Source organism: Grampus griseus, assembly GCF_964374135.1.
Source record: "Grampus griseus genome assembly, chromosome: 7".
Lineage (NCBI taxonomy): Eukaryota > Metazoa > Chordata > Mammalia > Artiodactyla > Delphinidae > Grampus > Grampus griseus.
Window position 1 is genome coordinate 30,011,540 of NC_139001.1, and position 19,486 is coordinate 30,031,025.

A 19,486-nucleotide genomic window follows, 5' to 3' on the forward strand; every position below is an offset into this window, starting at 1 on the left:
AGAAATCCCGTTCATACAATGACTTCAATTACACAAGGACTCTTTCATGCCTTCAGCCCAGTCTTCTCTTCTGAGCTCCAGACCTAATGGATGATTTAAAGGCAACTCATTTAACACACGTGAGATGGAGCTCATGTTGTCCCTATAAAACCTGATTTTCTCCCAGTGTTCTCCCAGGGACAGATACCACCATCTAACCAGTGGCTCAAGTCAGAAACCTGGAGTCATCTATGACCTTACCTCCTTTCCCATATCCAGTCCATTGCTAAGTCCTCTTGATCTTACCACCTTAATATCTCTTGAGTCTGTCCTTATTTCTCTAACTCTACCCCTACCACCCTAGTCTAGGCTACCGTTATCTCCCTCCTGAGTAACTAATACTACCTCCTAACTGGTCTGTCTGCATTTGTTTTCACTTCCCTTCCATTCTCATGCTAACGTATATTTCCCTCAGGGTTGCTTTCTCAGCCCTTCACGTTACTTATCACTGTAGCAATTTCACAGTTTTGAGTGTGGTTCCTCAATTATCGTCTGCCTTTCCCTGTAGACTGTCAACTCCTGAGGAGTAGTGGCCACATCTGCTTTTGCTTATTTTCCTCATATCCCTAACCCTTAGTGTGATATATAGCACATAGTAGGCATTCAGCAAATATTTCCTGTAATACTTAGCAAAGAGTTTTGTACTTAGTCAGTGCTCAATAAATATTAGGTATTTATAAATACCAAATATCAATTGAGTAAATTGACATTCAATTTCGAAAAAGAATTAATAATTTTTTATCAACCTTTCTAAAAGTGCAAAGGAAGTCTGCAAACCTCTATTTTCCATAGGATGTAAAGGAATTCTTGTCAGGGTTTTTAGCTGCAAGTGACAGAAACTGAGTCTGGCTTATCGTTCAGGGAAGGGGTTTGTTAAAAGTGTACAGGGGAATTCAAACAGTCATTGAGAGGACAAAAGAACCAGGCTAGAGGCTAAACTTCCAGAAACATGCCTACAGCTGTGCCTTCAGACTGGTCTGATGGGGAAGCCAGTGCTGCCACCACCGTGCACTTGACACTGTAATCTGCTCTGCTGAACGTCTGCACCAGGAACTAGACTTGCTGCTCAACCAGTGCATCCGATTGGCAGAGCCCAGGTCACATGTCTTCCCTGCAGCTGCAAGGGAGATAGGAAAGTGAGCTGCTCCCCAAACATAAGAAGCATATCTAAGACATGTCAGGCAGCCACCAACATGACTGATGTCCTCTCCAAATGGACGGTCAGAGTCTTCGCTTGCCCCTAGATCATAATTGTGCATCTGGATAGCAGCGTGTATCAATAAGCACAGTTATATAGGTGAATGGTAAGCGCTTGGCCCAGAGCGCTCTGAACTCTTTTCCTACCTTTATAGCTGATTTTGTATTTCACCATTAGATGCTTTAGTTTAACCATCTAGAAAATTAATGTAATACTATCTACCAAATGCTGAGATTAAGCAGCAATAGTAATGTATTTTGAGGTCCTGGGATAAAAAGCACTTCAAAGATTTACTGTATGATTATTTAAAATAGATGATTTCGAATGAAAATGCTAAGTTTAAAGCGATTGATGGCTTCTCAGGATGCAAAATGGGCAATGCGTGGTATATTAGCCTAATAAAACCAGCCCCAAATATGTTTGCCTAACTCTCCTTCCCGCTCTTCTGTGAGCATTAGAAGGCAGAAATATGCAGGAATGGTAATAGGCGTAGTCAGTCACAACATACGAGCTTATTATATTGGCTGCTTGTACAGTCGGAGTTTTCTAAGGTTAATCAGAGCCCTTTTGCAGAATTCACTGGGTTGGACTTTCTAACACATCCTCATCCCAGGTAGGTAGGTCGAGAGGCAGAGACACTCCAGATGAGGCCCCGATAACACCATTTACATGTGATTCTGCATGAGAGGATTGCGCGTGAAAAACACAAATCTCTTTTCTTTTAGTCATGGGATCTGAAGTCTTTTCTAACAGAATAGTATCAGTAATTGATTCCTCTTACAGCTCCCCTTTCTTTTCTTTTCTAGTTCTATTTTTTTTAAGCTTGGTAGCCTTAGCTCCATTCTTCCCCAAGGCTGCCAGTCAGTTCTTTGTCCCTGACTGTTCTTCAAAGAATGGCAGCCCCAGTCTCTTTATCCCCCTCAACCTCTTCTTTTGTGCATTGCCCTCCCCAGAAATGCCTTCATGGATCCTCATCCTTCCCTGGGACACTCCTTCTTTTCTCACTCATCAATCTAGTCTCTAGATTTCCAAGATAAGGTCATGATGCGTCTGTGTCTCTTCTTTTTCCAGTCTGTAGCAAGCCCTGGCCATTTCTTCTTTCTCCCTTTCTCTCATCAGCTGGAACAGCTATGCTGTTCTCCCTGTAATAGACCATAGTTCTGCAAGCAAAGTAAATCTCATAACATTGCCCCCATGTTATAAGGTATCACTACTTTATATGGACTGCGGCAGGTTCTCTTTGCCTGTCAATAACATGGGACACGTAAGGATGGGTACGTCAGGCTCCTGCATTGCTTTATACCAGCTGAACTGATCTCAGTGTGGGAATAATTTAGAGAGACTCTACCAACCCCATACACTCAAGCTGATTTGGTGGCAAGCTTATTTGAAGGGAAAAAGCATCGCGAGTACCTCTTTTTGGAGCAGTCACTAGATGCAGGCACTCAAAAAAGATTTTACGAGCTGAATCTGGCCCCCAATCAGCCAGACTTTGACAAGAGAGGGAAAGGCACAAAACCTCCCCAAACGGCATACAAGTTACAGTGGGGCGGCCATAGACTGTCATGTGATGTTGGTGGGACGTTGAGTATTTATTAAAATATCTTTTGTCAGCCAGATTTATTTTTGTCTTTCTTCATAAGATGCGATACTTTTGCATCAGTGCATCTACATGAAATAATTTGCTAAAGGTCAAATGCAATTCCCTCCAGCCAGCTTTCATTTACCTTCTAATTAATAACTAAATGTTCACGCATACCTTAGCCTAAGGCTCATGCATAAAATAATAACTGCCATTAATTGATCAACTATTATATCCCAGGCATTTTGAATACATGATCTCAAATTCTCACAAACCCAGAAGGTAGGAATACCCCTTTAATAGAGGAGGAAAATGATGCTTTAAGAGGCTAAGTGATTTGCTGTTGGTCAGGCAATTCGTGTCTGAAGCCCGACACTCCATGCTTTCTCGTACCATGCTGTAGGGCAGCGGCTTCCTGCAAGGGTTTGATGCCTTGTACCATCTGCTGTCACTGACAAACGGGAAGACGAGAGATCCGTATGGAAGACTGTGACTTTCTGAGTCAAACACTTCCCCACTGCAGGAGGTTGCGTTGCCCAAAGCATGTACTCTTTGATGGCTGTCATGGTGCTAACAGCTGCATGACCGAGGTGGAGACCTTGGAGAGAGGGGCCAGAAGAGCCTCTGAAATGACAAAAGCTTTAGGAAACGGGCCCTCTGAGAAACCTTTGATTCTACAGAGCCAGTGCAGGCTGAACTTCTCTAAGAAGGGATGTGTCTTAGTATGTCTCAGCTCATGTTACTTCTCTGGGTGAATGGGTATCCTGATGGGTCAGTGAAAAATAGATCTTCCTCTGCAGAATCTAGGTAAGAAGCCACTCTTCCTACTTTTCTATTGACCTACAGTAGCCCAGGTATTCCACAAAGGAAAATTACAAAGATTCCTGGTATTGGGACTGTACTGTTACATGGAACTCTCATACTCATAGAAGGAGGGAGAGAAGGAGGCATGTGCATATTTGGGAGGAGGCAAAATGCTGTCCAGGGCTAGGTTCCTTTTCATTCAATTCAGTTTTCTTCCCCTGTCTTTTCAGTTGAGGGAGGGGTTGCAATGAAATCAGAAGAACATGCTTTGAACTTGTAAGGCAGATTTGGGCATGCCTCACCTGGAGAGGAAGGTGAATTCGCAACCACATGGTGATTTCTAAATTGTGGGCATTAAAAATTAGTTTGAAGTTTATTATCAAGTCATTACTTCTAGAGAGAGCCTGGCAGAATTGAAAAGTAGGTAAAATGAGTTTCTGTAGCTCTCCAGCCTTCTCTCTGGGTTCTGTTTCTATGTGTCCTGGACTTCAAACTCTAATAAATTAGCCATTATACAAATCCACTGCTTATATTTCTTCCACATTACTTTTGGTACTGAATGTGTAAAATTCATCCAAATCTCTAAACTCATAATATTTTAAATTTGAATAAACTAAGTTTTGAAACATTTATTGAGTAGTTATTTGACGACATCATGTTTAAATGATAAAATCACTACCCTCTGACCTCTTAGAGTTCTCCTTTCCATTATGCTTGTAATTTTGATAAATTTCCATCTGGTGGTAATTCCTTGCTCCAGATGCATAGACCCAGGACATTACCTGCTTCATAAATCATAAGAGTAGTTTCTCAAAAGTGAGATGTGAATTCCTTGCATCAAATTACCTAGGGCCTATTTCCTTGTTAAAACACAGAGTCCTGAGCCCCAACCCTATATCCACCTAATTAGACTCTTTGGGACCTTGAGTTCAGGAATCTCCATTTTTAAAAAGCTTCCTTGGTGATTCTGACGCAGATAAGTTTCAAGAATCACTCGTTTTGGGCTTCCCTGGTGGCGCAGTGGTTGAGAGTCCGCCTGCCGACGCAGGGGACACGGGTTTGTGCCCCGGTCCGGGAAGATCCCGCATGCCGCGGAGCGGCTGGGCCTGTGAGCCATAGCCGCTGAGCCTGCGCGTCCGGAGCCTGTGCTCCGCAACGGGAGAGGCCACAACAGTGAGAGGCCCGCGTACCGCAAAAAAAAAAAAAAAAAAGAATCACTCGTTTTGAGAAAAACAGAAATGCAAATAAGAAAATCTAAATATAACTCTTAAAATAGTGAAGGCAATATAGAAAGTGATACTCTGTAGAGAACTTAGAACAACATCCACAGAACTACTGTAAAAAAATCTATGTTCGGGTTAAGTTCTTTGTCCCACTAGACTTTGATTATTATCAATCATTGTTTATTTGTAACTTGACTTTTCCTTTTTTCCCTTTAAGCAAAACTTCCCGATTTTCAATTACTCTTAGATTGTAGACAAATCCCTTGGCCTCTCCTCACAAGCTACTGGCAGTCTTTCTCATCCTGCAGCTTTTACTGGAAAACTTGAGGACATTGACCTCCTTATAGTATCTCATCACCTGGCCAAGATTCAGCCAGTCTCTTTCCCAAGAAATCCTGGCTTTATTAATCTCATAAAAGTCCTGAGACCACCTTCCCACTTCTTATGTTTCATCACTTTGAAGCAGAAAAAGAAATACATAAATAAATAAGGATAAGACCAAACAGTAATTTGCATAAAATTAAGAATTTTTTTTCCAGGAAGGAAAATGTCCTTTTGGCAACCAAACCACACCTTCCCTTCTGCAACTGGTTCCTCCAGACGTGGCAGAGGAATTATTTTTGCTTAGCTGGATGATTATTCTTCAGCTAAATTAGCAACTACACAAATCCCAGCTGTTTTATTTCCTTCCATACTACTTTGGATATTGAATTTGTAAAAATCAACCAAACCTCTTTTCTCTCTGTTAGTATTTTAAATATTTATTTATTTATTTGGCTGTGCTGGGTCTTTAGTTGCGGCATGTGTGATCTTCCTTGTGGCACGAGGGAACTAGTTCCCTGACCAGGGATCGAACCTGGGACCCCTGCAATGGGAGTATGGAGTCTTAACCACTGGACCACCAGGGAAGTCCCACTCTTAGTATTTTAAATTTGAACAAGCCAAACAAGCTTTAAAGCATTTATTGAGTAGTTACTTGACAATATCACACAAATACTTTCAGGCATTCCAGGGCAATATATTAAGCAGCTCTGCAAAATGTCCCTCTTTTACTATATTCAAGACATTTTGTTTTCACTTTCCAATTCTTTTTTTTTTTTTTTGAAGATGTTGGGGGTAGGAGTTTATTAATTAATTAATTTATTTTTTGCCGTGTTGGGTCTTCATTTCTGTGCGAGGGCTTTCTCTAGTTGTGGCAAGCGGGGGCCACACTTCATTGCGGTGCGCGGGCCTCTCACTATCGCGGCCTCTCTTGTTGCCGAGCACAGGCTCCAGACGCGCAGGCTCAGTAGTTGTGGCTCACGGGCCTAGTTGCCCCGCGGCATGTGGGATCCTCCCAGACCAGGGCTCGAACCCGTGTCCCCTGCATTAGCAGGCAGACTCTCAACCACTGCGCCACCAGGGAAGCCCAGCACTTTCCAATTCTTGATGAAGAAATTTAATATTGGTTTTGTTTCATCTCCAGCTTCTGCCTACTGGGAAAAGAATTTCTAGTAATTATCACAAAGTGTCAACAAAATAAAAATCATATGAATATTTCATATGATTTTGAAATCATTGGTTGGCTGCAGGGAGGGGTTGGATTGTCATGATGAGATATTACTTATATAACCTGGCCATTAAGGAATATGGAAGTACCTCAGCTGACTGATGAGTCATTCATTCATTCATTCATCATTTCAACAAACGTATATCAAGGATTTATTTTTCTTTGTAGTGTTTTAGGTTCTGGGAAAGAAAGATATGTCTGAAATTGGCTTTTCCATGAAAGTAATCACCATGATTTAGTGGAAGATAAATGCAAAACAAGATAGAAGGTACACATGTATATATCGATACACTTCTCTCACAGAGATACTTGGTTCCTGGTGTCCTAGGCAATTCAGAAGGGGAAAAGTTCCCAAGGGAATGTTGGGGTTTGGTCTGACTTTCATACTACTTCTCCAGCCAATTTGAATTGAGTCCTGGAGTCTTCTTTTCTCAGTTGAGGAATGCCCACATCTGCCTCTGGTCTTGACCTTCTGTGACTCTGGGTTATTGATTTATTGGTACTCTTGGAAGTAATTCCTCATCACTCCTCTTAACTACCTCAACCTCTTACATCACTTGGAGAGCTTGTGGAAAGTCTTGAGAGAGTTGTTCCCAAGAGCTGTCAAGTTGTCAAAATTTAAGAAATGTTTCCAAGAAAAAGGGGGTGCAGTCCATACCGAGCACTACTGTGGGCCTTAAACAATGGTGAACCTAGTAGGTAGCCCTTACTTCCAAATTGGCTCTATTGTGTTCTGGACAGAGGAAGATTCTGTTGGTAAAACAGCTGAGAAGAATTATTCCATTTTATTTCAATATTATATAGATCACTGACATTAAAATTGGGGCTTCCTCCTATGTGGTTAATGATGAAGAGTGTGGGCTTTGGGGCCAGAATGTCCTTGTTCCAGTCTGGCTCCATCCTTTCTTCACAGGGTAATATTGGGCAAGTTACTTTTCCTCTTCGGACTTCAGTTTCCTTATCCATAGAATGAGAAAAATAGTAGGACCTGCCTCTAGGGGAATCATGAGGATTAAATGAATAATTCCTTCAGTACATTGTAGATACCCAGTATGTGCAAACGATTATGATTGTCTGTAGTTCGGGAGTATTTCACATTCTGCTTCCATTTCTCCGGGTTGCACCATTCTGGAGACACATGAAGGTGTCTTTTTTTTTTTTTTTTAACATCTTTATCGGAGTATAATTGCTTTACAATGTTGTGTTTAGTTTCTGTTGTATAACAAAGTGAATCAGCTATATGTATACCTATATCCCCATATCCCTCCCTCTTGCATCTCCCTCCCACCCTCCCTATCCCACCCCTCTAGGTGGTCACAAAGCACCGAGCTGATCTCCCTGTGCTCTGCGGCTGCTTCCCGCTAGCTATCTATTTTACATAAGGTGTCTTTTTAAACTTGGAACATGTTGTTATTACTGATGACTACCATTATTACTGATACATTCATGCAACCGTGCATTTAAAGAGATCTGGAGTCCCTCTGCTCACAAGAATAGCACTTATTACCCTACAAGGCAGCTGTGAAAGTAGCCACCGGCTCATGTGCCTGAGGCCTAGTGACATTCAGGAGGCTGAAGAGAGCCTCACAGATCACAGAGGGAGATAACATGTTTCACTTTATTTGGCTTCTTAGAAATCTAAGTCCAGTGGCAAGCGCGTGAATGGTGAGAAAGAGGACAGTTGTGGCTTCCGTCAGATGCCTCTGTTCTCTGAGCTTCTTCCCATCCCCAGGACCTCCACGTAGCAACATGGAATCACTGAGAAATGCGAATGGGAACCCATGTATTGCTTAGTCTGCGTGCGGTTCTTTACAGCCCTGAGGACTTTTATAAATTATTTCATTTTTTTAAATTTTATTTTTATTTTTTATTATTTTTTTGCCGTACGCGGGCCTCTCACTGTTGTGGCCTCTCCCATTGCGGAGCACAGGCTCTGGACGCGCGGGCTCAGCGGCCATGGTTCACGGGCCTAGCCGCTCCGCGGCATGTGGGATCCTCCTGGACCGGGGCACGAACCCGTGTCCCCTGCATCGGCAGGCGGACTCTCAACCACTGTGCCACCAGGGAAGCCCTCATTTTTTGACTTGGTAACTTGGCTCACACATTAAAAAGTATAAATAGGCATAGAGTGGAAATTCTCCTTCCTCCTTCTTCATTCCTACTAGTTCTCACCACCTCCATAAGTAAACCTCATTATTTATTTCTTATGCAACATTTCAGGTTTACTGCATGGTAGCATCCCAGCACGACTGGCTTCATGGGTGTGGAGAGCGAATGTGCCGCCGTCACACAGGGCCCCAGGGGTAGGAGGGCCCTGCGCTTGGCTAATGTCTGCTCTTGCGCTGTTGAAATTCTTAAATTTTGAACCCCCTCAATTTCATTTTTCACTGGACCCTGCAACTTATAGAGCCTGTCCCACGTGCTAGACATGGTTCTTCACTTTGCTTTTTTGCTTAACTATAGATCTTTTTTTTTTTTTTTTCTTCCCCGGCTTGCAGGATCTTAGTTCCCTGACCAGGGATTGAACCCGGGCCCTCGGCAGTGAAAGTGCAGAGTCCTAACCACTGAACTGCCAGGGAACTCCTAAGATCTTAAAGATCTTTTCACATTTATATATAAAGAATTTTCCTCTTCCTCCACCTCCTTTTTCTTATGGTTGCCCAGTGGTCTATCTGTGAGGATTTAAAAGACTATATACCTGGTTACTTTAGAAAACCCCTTAGGGATCCCAATCCCAATTTTCCAGTTCTTCGATGCTTCCAAACTTGGGAGAGAGAAAAAGATGTGTTGAGAGAAGTACCAGAGAATCTTCCCTCTGGCTGGGTCCCTCACTCCGCCTGCATGGTTTAGAAGCCCTCAGAAGCACCTCTCATTTCTTTACCAGTTTCCCGGCCAGCAGTGTCCCCACCCCCATGGCTCCTTCCCTGTGACCCCCTCCCTACTTTACCTTTCAACTTCCAGTTACTGAAATGCTTGATGACAAGGCATCATCTGGGCTCCATCAGTCAAAGCAAACTACTTCTATCTTTGCCTCTATCTGGAGACAAATACTTTGGGCTGAAGGACATAGTGGCCATCAGAGACCCCCTTTTTTTTTTTTTTGGCCGAGTTGGGTCTTCATTGCTGAACTTGGGCTTCCTCTAGTTGGGGCAAGGGGGGGCTACTCTTTGTCGCGGTGTGCGGGCTTCCCGTTGCGGTGGCTTCTCTTGTTGCGGAGCACGGGCTGTAGGTACAAAGGCTTCAGTAGTTGTGGCACACGGGCTCAGTAGTTGTGGCGCATGGACTTAGTTGCTCTACAGCATGTGGGATCTTCCCAGACCAAGGCTCGAACCCGTGTCCCCTGCATTGGCAGGCGGATTCTTAACCACTGCACCACTAGGGAAGTCCCAGAGACCCACTTTTAAAACTCCCCTTCCATTCCTTCTCTATTTCTCCTAATCATCATTTCTGGATAAATCTATGGTCATGGCTCAACAATTTGCCTGCTTTTGAGAAGACAGCCTAGGCCCTTGGTCCTCAGGAATCTCCCAATGGTGAGAAGGCACCAGAGTAATGTCCTGAAACTCATAACTTATTTTGAAGCAGCCAGTAGCTCAGTCTCCATTACAGACCTACATCCCCAAAATCCCCTCTGGTAGTTAGAGGTGCCTGTTCACTCTTTCAGGAAACAGCTCTGCAGAGTCGGAAGTGTACTTCGCCGTAGCCTTTCTGAGCAGCTGTCCCTTTGGAAAGAACAGAGCTTCATATGAAGCCCACATTCCTTGAGAGTCTAGTGCTCGGGGCCTTGTACACAAGCACAGGTCCTGCCTGTCACCCGTCCTCTGCCCTTGGCTTGGGTTCAGCATCATTGCATCAGACCTAGTTGTTCCCGTGTGAGTGATAAATGATGGGAACCCTCCTGCAGAGCCCAGAGAGATGCTGCAAACAGAAGCACGTGGTTGCCACTGGGCCCTGACCCTTCCAGCAGCTGGAAGGTGCACCCACGGGTGTGTACTCATGCAGCGCAGACACACAGAAGTGAATGGTGAGGCAGGTGGGTGGGAGAAGGTCCACAGCCTTGTTAAATTCCTGCCTCTGTTCCTCACCAGAGTACCACAAACACCCAGCGTCTTACGGCTCCTTGCTTCAATCAAGCCATGCCCTTGGCACCTGAAAGGAAGATGAACTAGATGCTAACAATGCGCTTTTGGAGTCCAATTCCACTGCCAGGGCAAGCTTCCAGGTGCCCTGAGATTCCACCGGGAGAAAGCAAGGCTGCAATTCCAATTAAACGTCACACTGAGTACTTTGGTCTCAGTACACTCTATTTGCTTAGTTTATTTGAAAATTTGATAAGAGAAGTGCTGCAGTGGCAAAAATTAATTAAAATAAGAAAGAATGATCTTAAGAGAGAAAGGGAGAAAATGCTAAGAAGCCATAGATGGTTTCTCCCCACACCTGCCAGCAATTAATTAATCACTAATCCATTCATTATTTTCAACTCTGTCCCCTGGACGAAATAATAAGGTTATTATTTTTAAATGTCTAGTTAAAACACATTGAAAGACAATCTCTTAAATGGGTTTGGCCAGTGCTAATCACGTCTGCAGCATGGTTGGGGGACGCTGAAGTGCAGTCTTGGGGCTTTCTGGAATTGGAGGAACATTTTCTCATCAAAACGCTGCACCTTTAAGGCCTGTTTTCCTCAGAGCTCACCATGGGCTACTTCTCACTCCAGGTATCAGTGGGCAAAGGCAGGGTGAGAACAGTCAACAGTGGTCTCCACTGCCTTCCTGCAGGCGGTGGATGGTGGCAGGGGGCAGGGGTGGGGACGGAGGATTTTTACTGCAGTCATCCTGGGCTACTGGTTGGAATATCTATATTTATAGCAGTGTTACTGAGGCATAATTTATATACTCTAAAATTCGCCCTGCATTCTATTTTAACCCACTGCAATGAACTAAGGGCTGTACCTCCGCTTGGGCTGAGGATGGCTGGATGGAGTTCTGTGAGTTTTGTGCATTTCCATCTAGAGCCAAGGCCAGGGTCCATCCCGGAGCCAGCAGCCCACACAGCTGCTTCTCACCCTGTTTCTTTATTACCTACTCGCCCTTCTCTGCTCTTGGCAGGTTAGAATGTTTCCCCAAAGTGATTTACAGCGACGTGTGTCAGGATGGTCTGACACTGACTGAGTCCCTTATCTCCTTCCTGTGCCCTCCCAGCTGACAGCCTCGCCCCCAGGTATCAATCAGCGCATCAGCTCCCCACTCCTGGGTGAGCCCGGGGCTGTCAGAGATGCATTCCGACAGGCATCTTCATCAGAACTGCCGCCTGCCCTTCATGGCTTAAAGGGTCTTTCTAAGGCATACAGGGAGAGGAGGCGCAGACACCGTTCCCAGCCAAACTGTCACAGCTTGGGGTGATTCCATGTGTTTTGCACAAATTTGGAGAATCCGGTTTCTAAAAGGCAGCACTGAGGACACTTACCTACATCAGCTGTTCGACCTCCAAATCCCTGGCAGGATGTTGATAGGGGTGGTGACAGCCCCCCCCCCCAAATCAACATGATGTCCTCTTAGCAGGGGCTGCAGTCACAGAGAGTTTTGTGAGTTCTAACGCTGATGCTTTAGAAGAAGGCAAGTGAGCATATGAGAGAGGGGAGACATCAAGACACCAAATGAACACAGGAATGGAGGGGGGGATCGAGACGCAGCCCCTAAAGACTCCGTGGGAGATAAAGACACGGGGAGAATGAAACAGAACATCCGTCTAAGCCTGACTTTTGAATGGGCCCCAAATGCAGTGACATTTTCTTTTTTGGCTGCTTTGAAAAAGGAGGAGAGGAGAAAATGTTGACTCTGACATTAAAGATGGATGGGGCTTAGACAAATTGAACAGTTTTGAAGGTTTGCCGAGCGCTGGGGAGACTGAGGGCGGGTCTCCGTGGGGCGCATCTGGGAGAGGCGTGCTCTTTTTTCCTTAACCCAGAGGAAGCTGCATAACGAGATGGCGGCTTTCAGCCCAGGCCCAGGCAGGGAGGTGTAATATTTAACATCGTATGGGCTGGCGGGCGCGCTGGGGCTCCTCTCCCGCTTTAGGTTAACATTTGCAACAGGAACCGGGCAGGGCCTCTGAGTGGTGAGGGGCTTGGCACGGGGGCGAGGCCAAGGTGCTGAGTTTTCTGGCCTCCTAGGGAGGGCACCGGTGGAGACTGTTTGTTCCGGGCCTGGCTCTGCATTTGACTTTAAAAGCAGATTCGGGGCTTCTCTGGTGGCGCAGTGGTTGAGAGTCCGCCTGCCGATGCAGGGGACATGGGTTCATGCTCCGGTCCGGGAAGATCCCACAGGCCGCGGAGCGGCTGGGCCCGTGAGCCATGGCCGCTGAGCCTGCGCGTCCGGAGCCTGTGCTCCGCAACGGGAGAGGCCACAACAGTGAGAGGCCCAGCGTACCGCAAAAAAAAAAAAAAAAAAAGCAGGTTCAGCTGGCTGGCCCCTCTGCATGTGAATGGCATTTTGAAGGAGCAGAAATCTCATTAAAGAAGAACTACTGACCCCACTGTCTGCATGCTTTTGACTCTCTGCTGACCTTCCGTTTGTGCCCTGTGATTCTTTAACGTGGGAAGTGGTCATTGGAGAAGAGATTAGAAAGAGGAACGAGACAATGACGGCCTGTGACACTGACTACCAAGGACTCGAAGGCCACTCCATCTATAATGTCCTCTTGGCTGCCACAAAAGGGAGACTTCTTGTGCCCATCGCCCCAGATCGTGTTGATCCAGAGAGGCTCCAAAGCCAGCATGTCTTTTCATCCCAGTCTTCCGCAGTCTCCAGTGCGGGTTCTAGGCTGGCGCCCACCACGTCCTACATCTGTCTGTGTTTACATCTGCCTGTGTCTAGCTGAGAGCAGCCTCTAAGGAATTTCTCCTCTGATAGTCATTCACCAGGAAAGATTAGAAATACCAGGCAACCTCGGGGCCAACAGAGACAAGGCCAGGTACATGGACGGGGAAACACACACATCCAGGATGGAAAGCAAGTGACATGAACAGCTAAAAAAAAAAAAAAAAAGACATTCTGTTTTAATGTCATAGATCGTTGCCAGACTGCAGTGGTCAGAGCTGGTGCAGGCGGCAAGGAAAGAACCTCTTGGGGCATGCAGCTCGAATCTGCTTCCGTTGGCTTCGGCTGCCACCGTGACCCCCTTTTTGATGAGTGTAGCTGAATTAACTCCCCCCTGCCTTTGGGCTCCCCTCCCTCCATGCAACACAAACTGAAATAGTGGGGTGGCAGGCGGTGGCGGTGGGGGGCTGTGTTGGGGAGGGGACTGCAGGGACCTTCCATCTTGTTAATGTAACACTTCCTTATGTGACGGGAGCTGAGAGCAGCCTGTAATGAATTTCTCCTCTAGTAATCATTCAGCAGTGCGTCGTGACCTGTGTGCTTCTGCCGTGCGACGCCATTTCCAGACGTTCGCGGTGACTCGTCAGCACCTAGTAAAAATGACTTGGACACGACCCATCTCTTCATGCCGTGCCCTCCCCAGCTGCCTTTAGTCTCAGTTGAGAGCAGGAGTGGGTGGGACCACCTGGAACAGCAGCCGTAGACTCCGCGCTGTGGTCTGATTTCAGGCCCGTCTCGCAGGCAGATGAGCGCAGGCGTGCCAAGTCTGTGGGTGCTCTTGTTACGCTGAGCCATGTTCTTTGGTCCAAATGGTTCCAAAGTGGCCTTTGCCTTTTACACCTGTTGTTTCTTGCTGCACGATGAGCTGTTTCTTTCATTGAGAAGGCATGGGTGCAAATGATTGTACAATTAGGCATCTGGGCACCCCATGGGTTCTTACCAACTCTGGTGTGAAGATGCATTGATGGTGGGGGACAAGGCTATCATGTGAGCGTCGCCATCTGCAACTGTAATTCTAGCCACGTGGTCAATCGTAAGAGGGCTTTATAACCAGCTTTTACTGCATTTGTGGATCACGGTGATTAAACAACAGATGGGAAACCCAACAAAGATTTCTAATCTTCACTTCTTCACTGATGGAGTGAGCGAGGGCTGAGGGAGTCGCTTCATGGCCTGTGTCTAGGGCTGAGTCTATGATTAGGGCAGGCACCCCCCTGATTTTCTGCACCTGGCTTGTACTCTCATTCTTATCAGACCACAAGCACTGATTTTTGCTTTTGAAAGGATGGTTCCTGAAACCTGGAAATGTTCTAGGAAGCCCATGGTGAACAGGAAGCTTCTCAATTAGGGTTGCCAGAGAAAATACAGGATGCCCAACTACATTCAAATTTTGGATAAACAATAAATACATTTTCAGTTTACGCATGTCCCAAGTATTACATGGGTTTTTTTCTTTGAAGGAAAAGTGCTTTTAAAAAATTGTGGTAAATTTATATAATATAAAATTGACTATTTCAACCCTAAGTACGATTCAGTAGAGTTAAGTTCGTGCACATGCTGTGCAACCGTCACCACCACCCTCCACTTCAAGATCTTATTCAATGTGCCAAATTCTGTACCCATTAAATAATAACACCCCCCTGCCCCAGCCCTTGATAACCTCTAATTTACTTTCTCTTTGAATTTGCCTACTCTTGGTATCTCATATTAGTGTTCCTTTTGTGTTTGGCATAATATTTTCAAAGCTCATCTATGTTGTAACATGTATCAGAATGTCATTCCTTTTTAAGGCTGCATAATATTCCATTGTATGTACGTACCACTTTTTATCTTTCCATTCATCTGCTGATAGACATTTGGATTGTTTCTACCTTTTGGCTACTGTGAATAATGCTGCTATGAATGTGGGTGAGCAAGTATCTATTTGATTGCCTGCTTTCAATTCTTTTGAGTCTATGTTCCTGGATGTGGAATTGCTGGATCACATGGTAATTCTGTGTTTAACATTTTGAGGACCTGCCGTACCGTTTTCCACAGTGGCTCATGGAATATTTTTATTTGTTATATCTGGCGATTCTCCAACCTTCCAACAGTATTTTAATCTGTATATATTTAACCTAAATTATCACATTGAAACAAGTAGTACCCATCTCCACATGGAACTTGTGGGCATAATCTGTCGTTCAGACTCTAGGAAACTTACTTCCACTATGGTGAAGCACAATAGCAATAAGGAAAAACTGATGCATTTATCTTTTAGTCTGTACAAAATAGGCAGCTTGACGTCTGTCAGAAAGGGGAGTTTATACAAGTCATTCACTCATTCATGCATTCAACAAACATTTTTTGAGCTTGCACAGTAAGAGTCAGGTATGAGTTGGGGGTCCTGATGCAAAGGTGAGTGAGATGCTTCCCCTTGTCCCTCATTTTTGCTGCCGCCAGATTTCCCTCTGCCTCTGAATCTTTGCACCTGCTGGCCCTTCTGCTCGACACGCTCTTCCCTCTGCCCTTTTTTTTTTTTTTTTTTTTTTTTTGCGGTACACGGACCTCTCACTCTTGTGGCCTCTCCCGTTGCGGAGCACAGGCTCCGGACGCACAGGCTCAGCGGCCATGGCTCACGGGCCCAGCCGCTCTGCGGCATGTAGGATCTTCGCGGACCGGGGCACGAACCCGTGTCCCCTGCATCGGCAGGCGGACTCTCAACCACTGCGCCACCAGGGAAGCCCAGCCTCTGCTCTTCTTTACTCCTCCGACTCACCCTGGGATTTCAGTTCCCATCAGTCGCGATGCTCAGGGGCAGCTTCTCGGAGCCTCTCACACACTCACAGCTCTCTAAACTTCAATTTATAGCTCCCGCCGTGATTGTCATGACAGATTTGTGTGCTTATTGGCTTTACCTATGTCTCTCTCTCTAGATTGTAAGCTCCCTGAAGGCAAGGACCACATCTGTTATGCATATCATTGTCTCCTGGCACCTAGCAAGGCACATAGGGGGCATTTAATATAAAACACGTTGATTATATGAATGAATGCATGCATGTATCCTTCCCATAAGAGTTAGTGGGAGATAGACAAGTCAGCATGTCAGTTTCTATGTAAAGAGCTATTAGTGAAGGGCTATGGGACAAAGAGCAATTCTGCTGCGAGGGATTGGACTTGAGCCAGCTCCACAGTAGGATCAAGCCCGAAGATGCGCTCCCAGCCTCTCTGCACAGGGGAGGCATCTGCAAAGCTTTATCCTCACTGCTTTGTACAGCACAGATTCAGACGACCAAAAAGAACTACTCCATCGGCTAGGATGGTAGAGTTTGGGGCTCAAAATTCATTTAACTCAAATGTTCACTTTTTTTTTTATTATTATTGTTTATTTTTTTAACATCTTTATTGGAGTATAATTGCTTTACAATGGTGTGTTAGTTGCTGCTGTATAACAAAGTGCATCAGCTATACATATACATATATCCCCATATCTCCTCCCTCTTGCGTCTCCCTCCCACCCTCCCTATCCCACCCCTCTAGGTGGACACAAAGCCCCGAGCTGATCTCCCTGTGCTCTGCAGCAGCTTCCCACTAGCCATCCATTTTACTTTTGATAGTATATATAGGTCATCACACCTGGAAAACGCCAGATGTGCATGACTTTCCCAAGTTCACAGAGCTAGAGGCAGAACTGAGAACCCTGGGTGCCAAGCTCTGGGACCAGTGTTCTCCCACCTCCTCAGCATGTCCAAGTTCAAGGGGAGAGGAGCACCGGTGGATTGCAAAACCCTCTAAAGGTTTCTCTGAACTCCCATAGGTTCTAAAATCAGTTGACTGGAAATAGAAATGTGAATGCTCAAGTAGAGGTGAGATGAGGGAGTGGAGGAGGGAGAAAGGTGAAGAAAAAAGGCACATCCAGAAAGGCCGCCTGCCAGGGCCCTGGAGTCAAGGCTTGGCGATGCAGCAGGGCTGCCGGGGGGCGCTCGGCAAGGCTGGGCTTCAGCTCCCAGTGGAGGCAGTCAAGGGCTTGGGGATGGGAATTTATTAGCAGAGCTGTGCTCCAAACCACGGCAACCTGGCTCTTGACGGTTCTGAGAGGCCTGGGCAGCCGCGGAGGCTGCAGCCAGCGCTTTGCAAACAGAACTGCCCGGGTTTCCAGGGGAGGTTTGTTTGAATTAGGGTAGAGGAGGGGCCACGCCTGACCACAGCGGCCTGGGCCTGCTGGTTTGGCAAGGGGCCTGGGCTTTACCTCTCTGCTGGTGCAGGACTTTTCCGGGCACCTCTGTGTGCACGTGGGCGAGGCCGACTCGGGCGGTACCTCTGTGGAGAGAGGGGCCCTGCTCACCTGGCGCCAGTGTGCAGGAGGAGGGATGCGGGACCGCTCACCTGCGGCCAAGGGTCTCTTTCTCTGGCTGCACTTGGAAGCCGGCTGTGACCGAAACAGCGCTCCCCGCACACAAAATTGTCCTATGGGGTTTTCTGGCTGGGAAGAGAGGGGACACAGGCATCATTCTCTGGATAAACTGCAGAAACATTTCCTTAGGAGTTTTGTTTAGCTCAGCCTGCGACTGGATGCTGAAGCCTGTGAGGACTGGAATGGACTCATCTTTTCATGTCTTCTTCACGCCCCGCTCCCCACCTCCATCACCACCACTAACGCTGCAGGGGCAAAAGCGCCTCGGCATCCAGATGGGTCCTGTTTCCCTCAAGGATGGGCCTGTTCCAGCTTCATTTCACTGCCTTCCCTGAGGATTCTATAAACATTTCCAGAAGGATGCAGATAAGGGGGGGAAAAAAAAGATCGTATGTAAACCTTAGATGGCTAGAGACCAGGAGATCTTAGATTATGAGGGCTTTAAAAATATCCACAAACTCAACTAAAGGAAAGTAGGAATTTGCTTTCATTTTCACCTCTGTAATTGTCGTGAGGGTCAGTAAAACGATAGAAGCAGGCAACTCAGGAGACACGTGATAGCATAAAGATCACAAGAGGGGCTGAGAGGGAAGCCCCATATGAATGGGGTGACCTTACTGGCCAGTGAGGAATGGGGACGGGGTGCACTTGAGGGCTGCCTTTTCTGTAAATTAAGGAAGGCCAACGAGTGATGCAAGGTAGCACGTCCTCACTGCCTTAGAGAATCTTACCTGCCTCTCCGATCTCGACACCCTTCCCCCCCCCCCCCCCGCCGTTGATCATGCTTCCTCTTTCATTGCTCTCCTTTGTGGTCATAGGGACACCACAGACTCTTTCCCAAAGCGGGATCTCTATATGCTGTCCCTTCAATTGGGAAAAGTTGTCCCAGCTACTTTGCTTAGCTGACTTCCTTATCTTTTCAGGTTTTAGCTTAAACATCACCTACTCAGGGAGGTCTTCCTTGATCAATCGTTTACAGGGAGTGACCCTGGTAATTCTTTTTTAAAAAAGTTTCCAAGAGATATATTGTATTGATATTATATCAGATTCATTAGGTTTCATTATGATAAGTGTTGTCGACTATAAAACGGGTAAGTTGTATTTAATTTATTAACCCAAATCCTGTAACATCAGTAATAAATAGCCATGTTTTGCAAATATGAACTCAAGTGACACAAATATTATACCTTTAATATCTAGTAATTCTCTGTCAGAGCTACGTGTTTATTGCCTTCATTGAATTTACCATAAGCAATCCTTACCTTTTGTGCTTGGCTGTCTGCTTTCCGTCCACTTCACTGGAGTATAAGCTCCAAGAGCTTACAAAATCGGGAAGTGCTCAAAAACATTTTTTGAATACACGATTGAACCAAATGTGAACAGAACTTCCGGATGGGGGCGAATTCCGCTCTGGTTCACAGCTTTGAGTCTCCCGTGTGTGCGGTAGTGGGAAGTTCACAGTAAGGCTTTTCCTTCCTCATCCTCTGGAAACTTGTACGACCTAAGAGTGTACTTGACCTCCTTTAGTTTTCTCTGGCCAAAGTCTAGTTTGTTTTGCATTCAACAACCCATAGGTGAGAAGGTCCCTAATCATTTTGTGAAGCCAGGCTACTTCTCCTTTCTCCTAGACCAGAGGTTCTTAAACTTGAAGGTGCATAAGAACCCCCTTGGAGGGCTTGTTAAAATGTAAATGTCTAGGTCCTCCTCCCAGAGTCTTTGATTCAGTAGATGTGGAGTCCGAGAATGTACACCTCTGACAAGTTCCCAAGTGAGGTTGATGCTGCAAGTCCAGGGACCACACTTTGAGAAGCAATGTTATA

The 19,486-nt window shown here is 45.9% G+C and overlaps 1 pseudogene across 1 annotated transcript in view; it reads right to left on the bottom strand.

Annotated features, from left to right (window-relative positions):
- Nucleotides 1–18,449, bottom strand: part of LOC309825346 (mitochondrial import inner membrane translocase subunit TIM14-like) — a 35,087-nt pseudogene extending 16,638 nt beyond the window's left edge. Inside the window, exons 1-2 of the transcript in view lie at nt 18,398–18,449; nt 17,502–17,572 (exon numbers count right to left, since the gene is read on the bottom strand). The product of the transcript in view is annotated as a mitochondrial import inner membrane translocase subunit TIM14-like (transcript). The remainder of the gene's footprint in view (nt 1–17,501; nt 17,573–18,397) is intronic.
- Nucleotides 18,450–19,486: the final 1,037 nt, after the last annotated feature.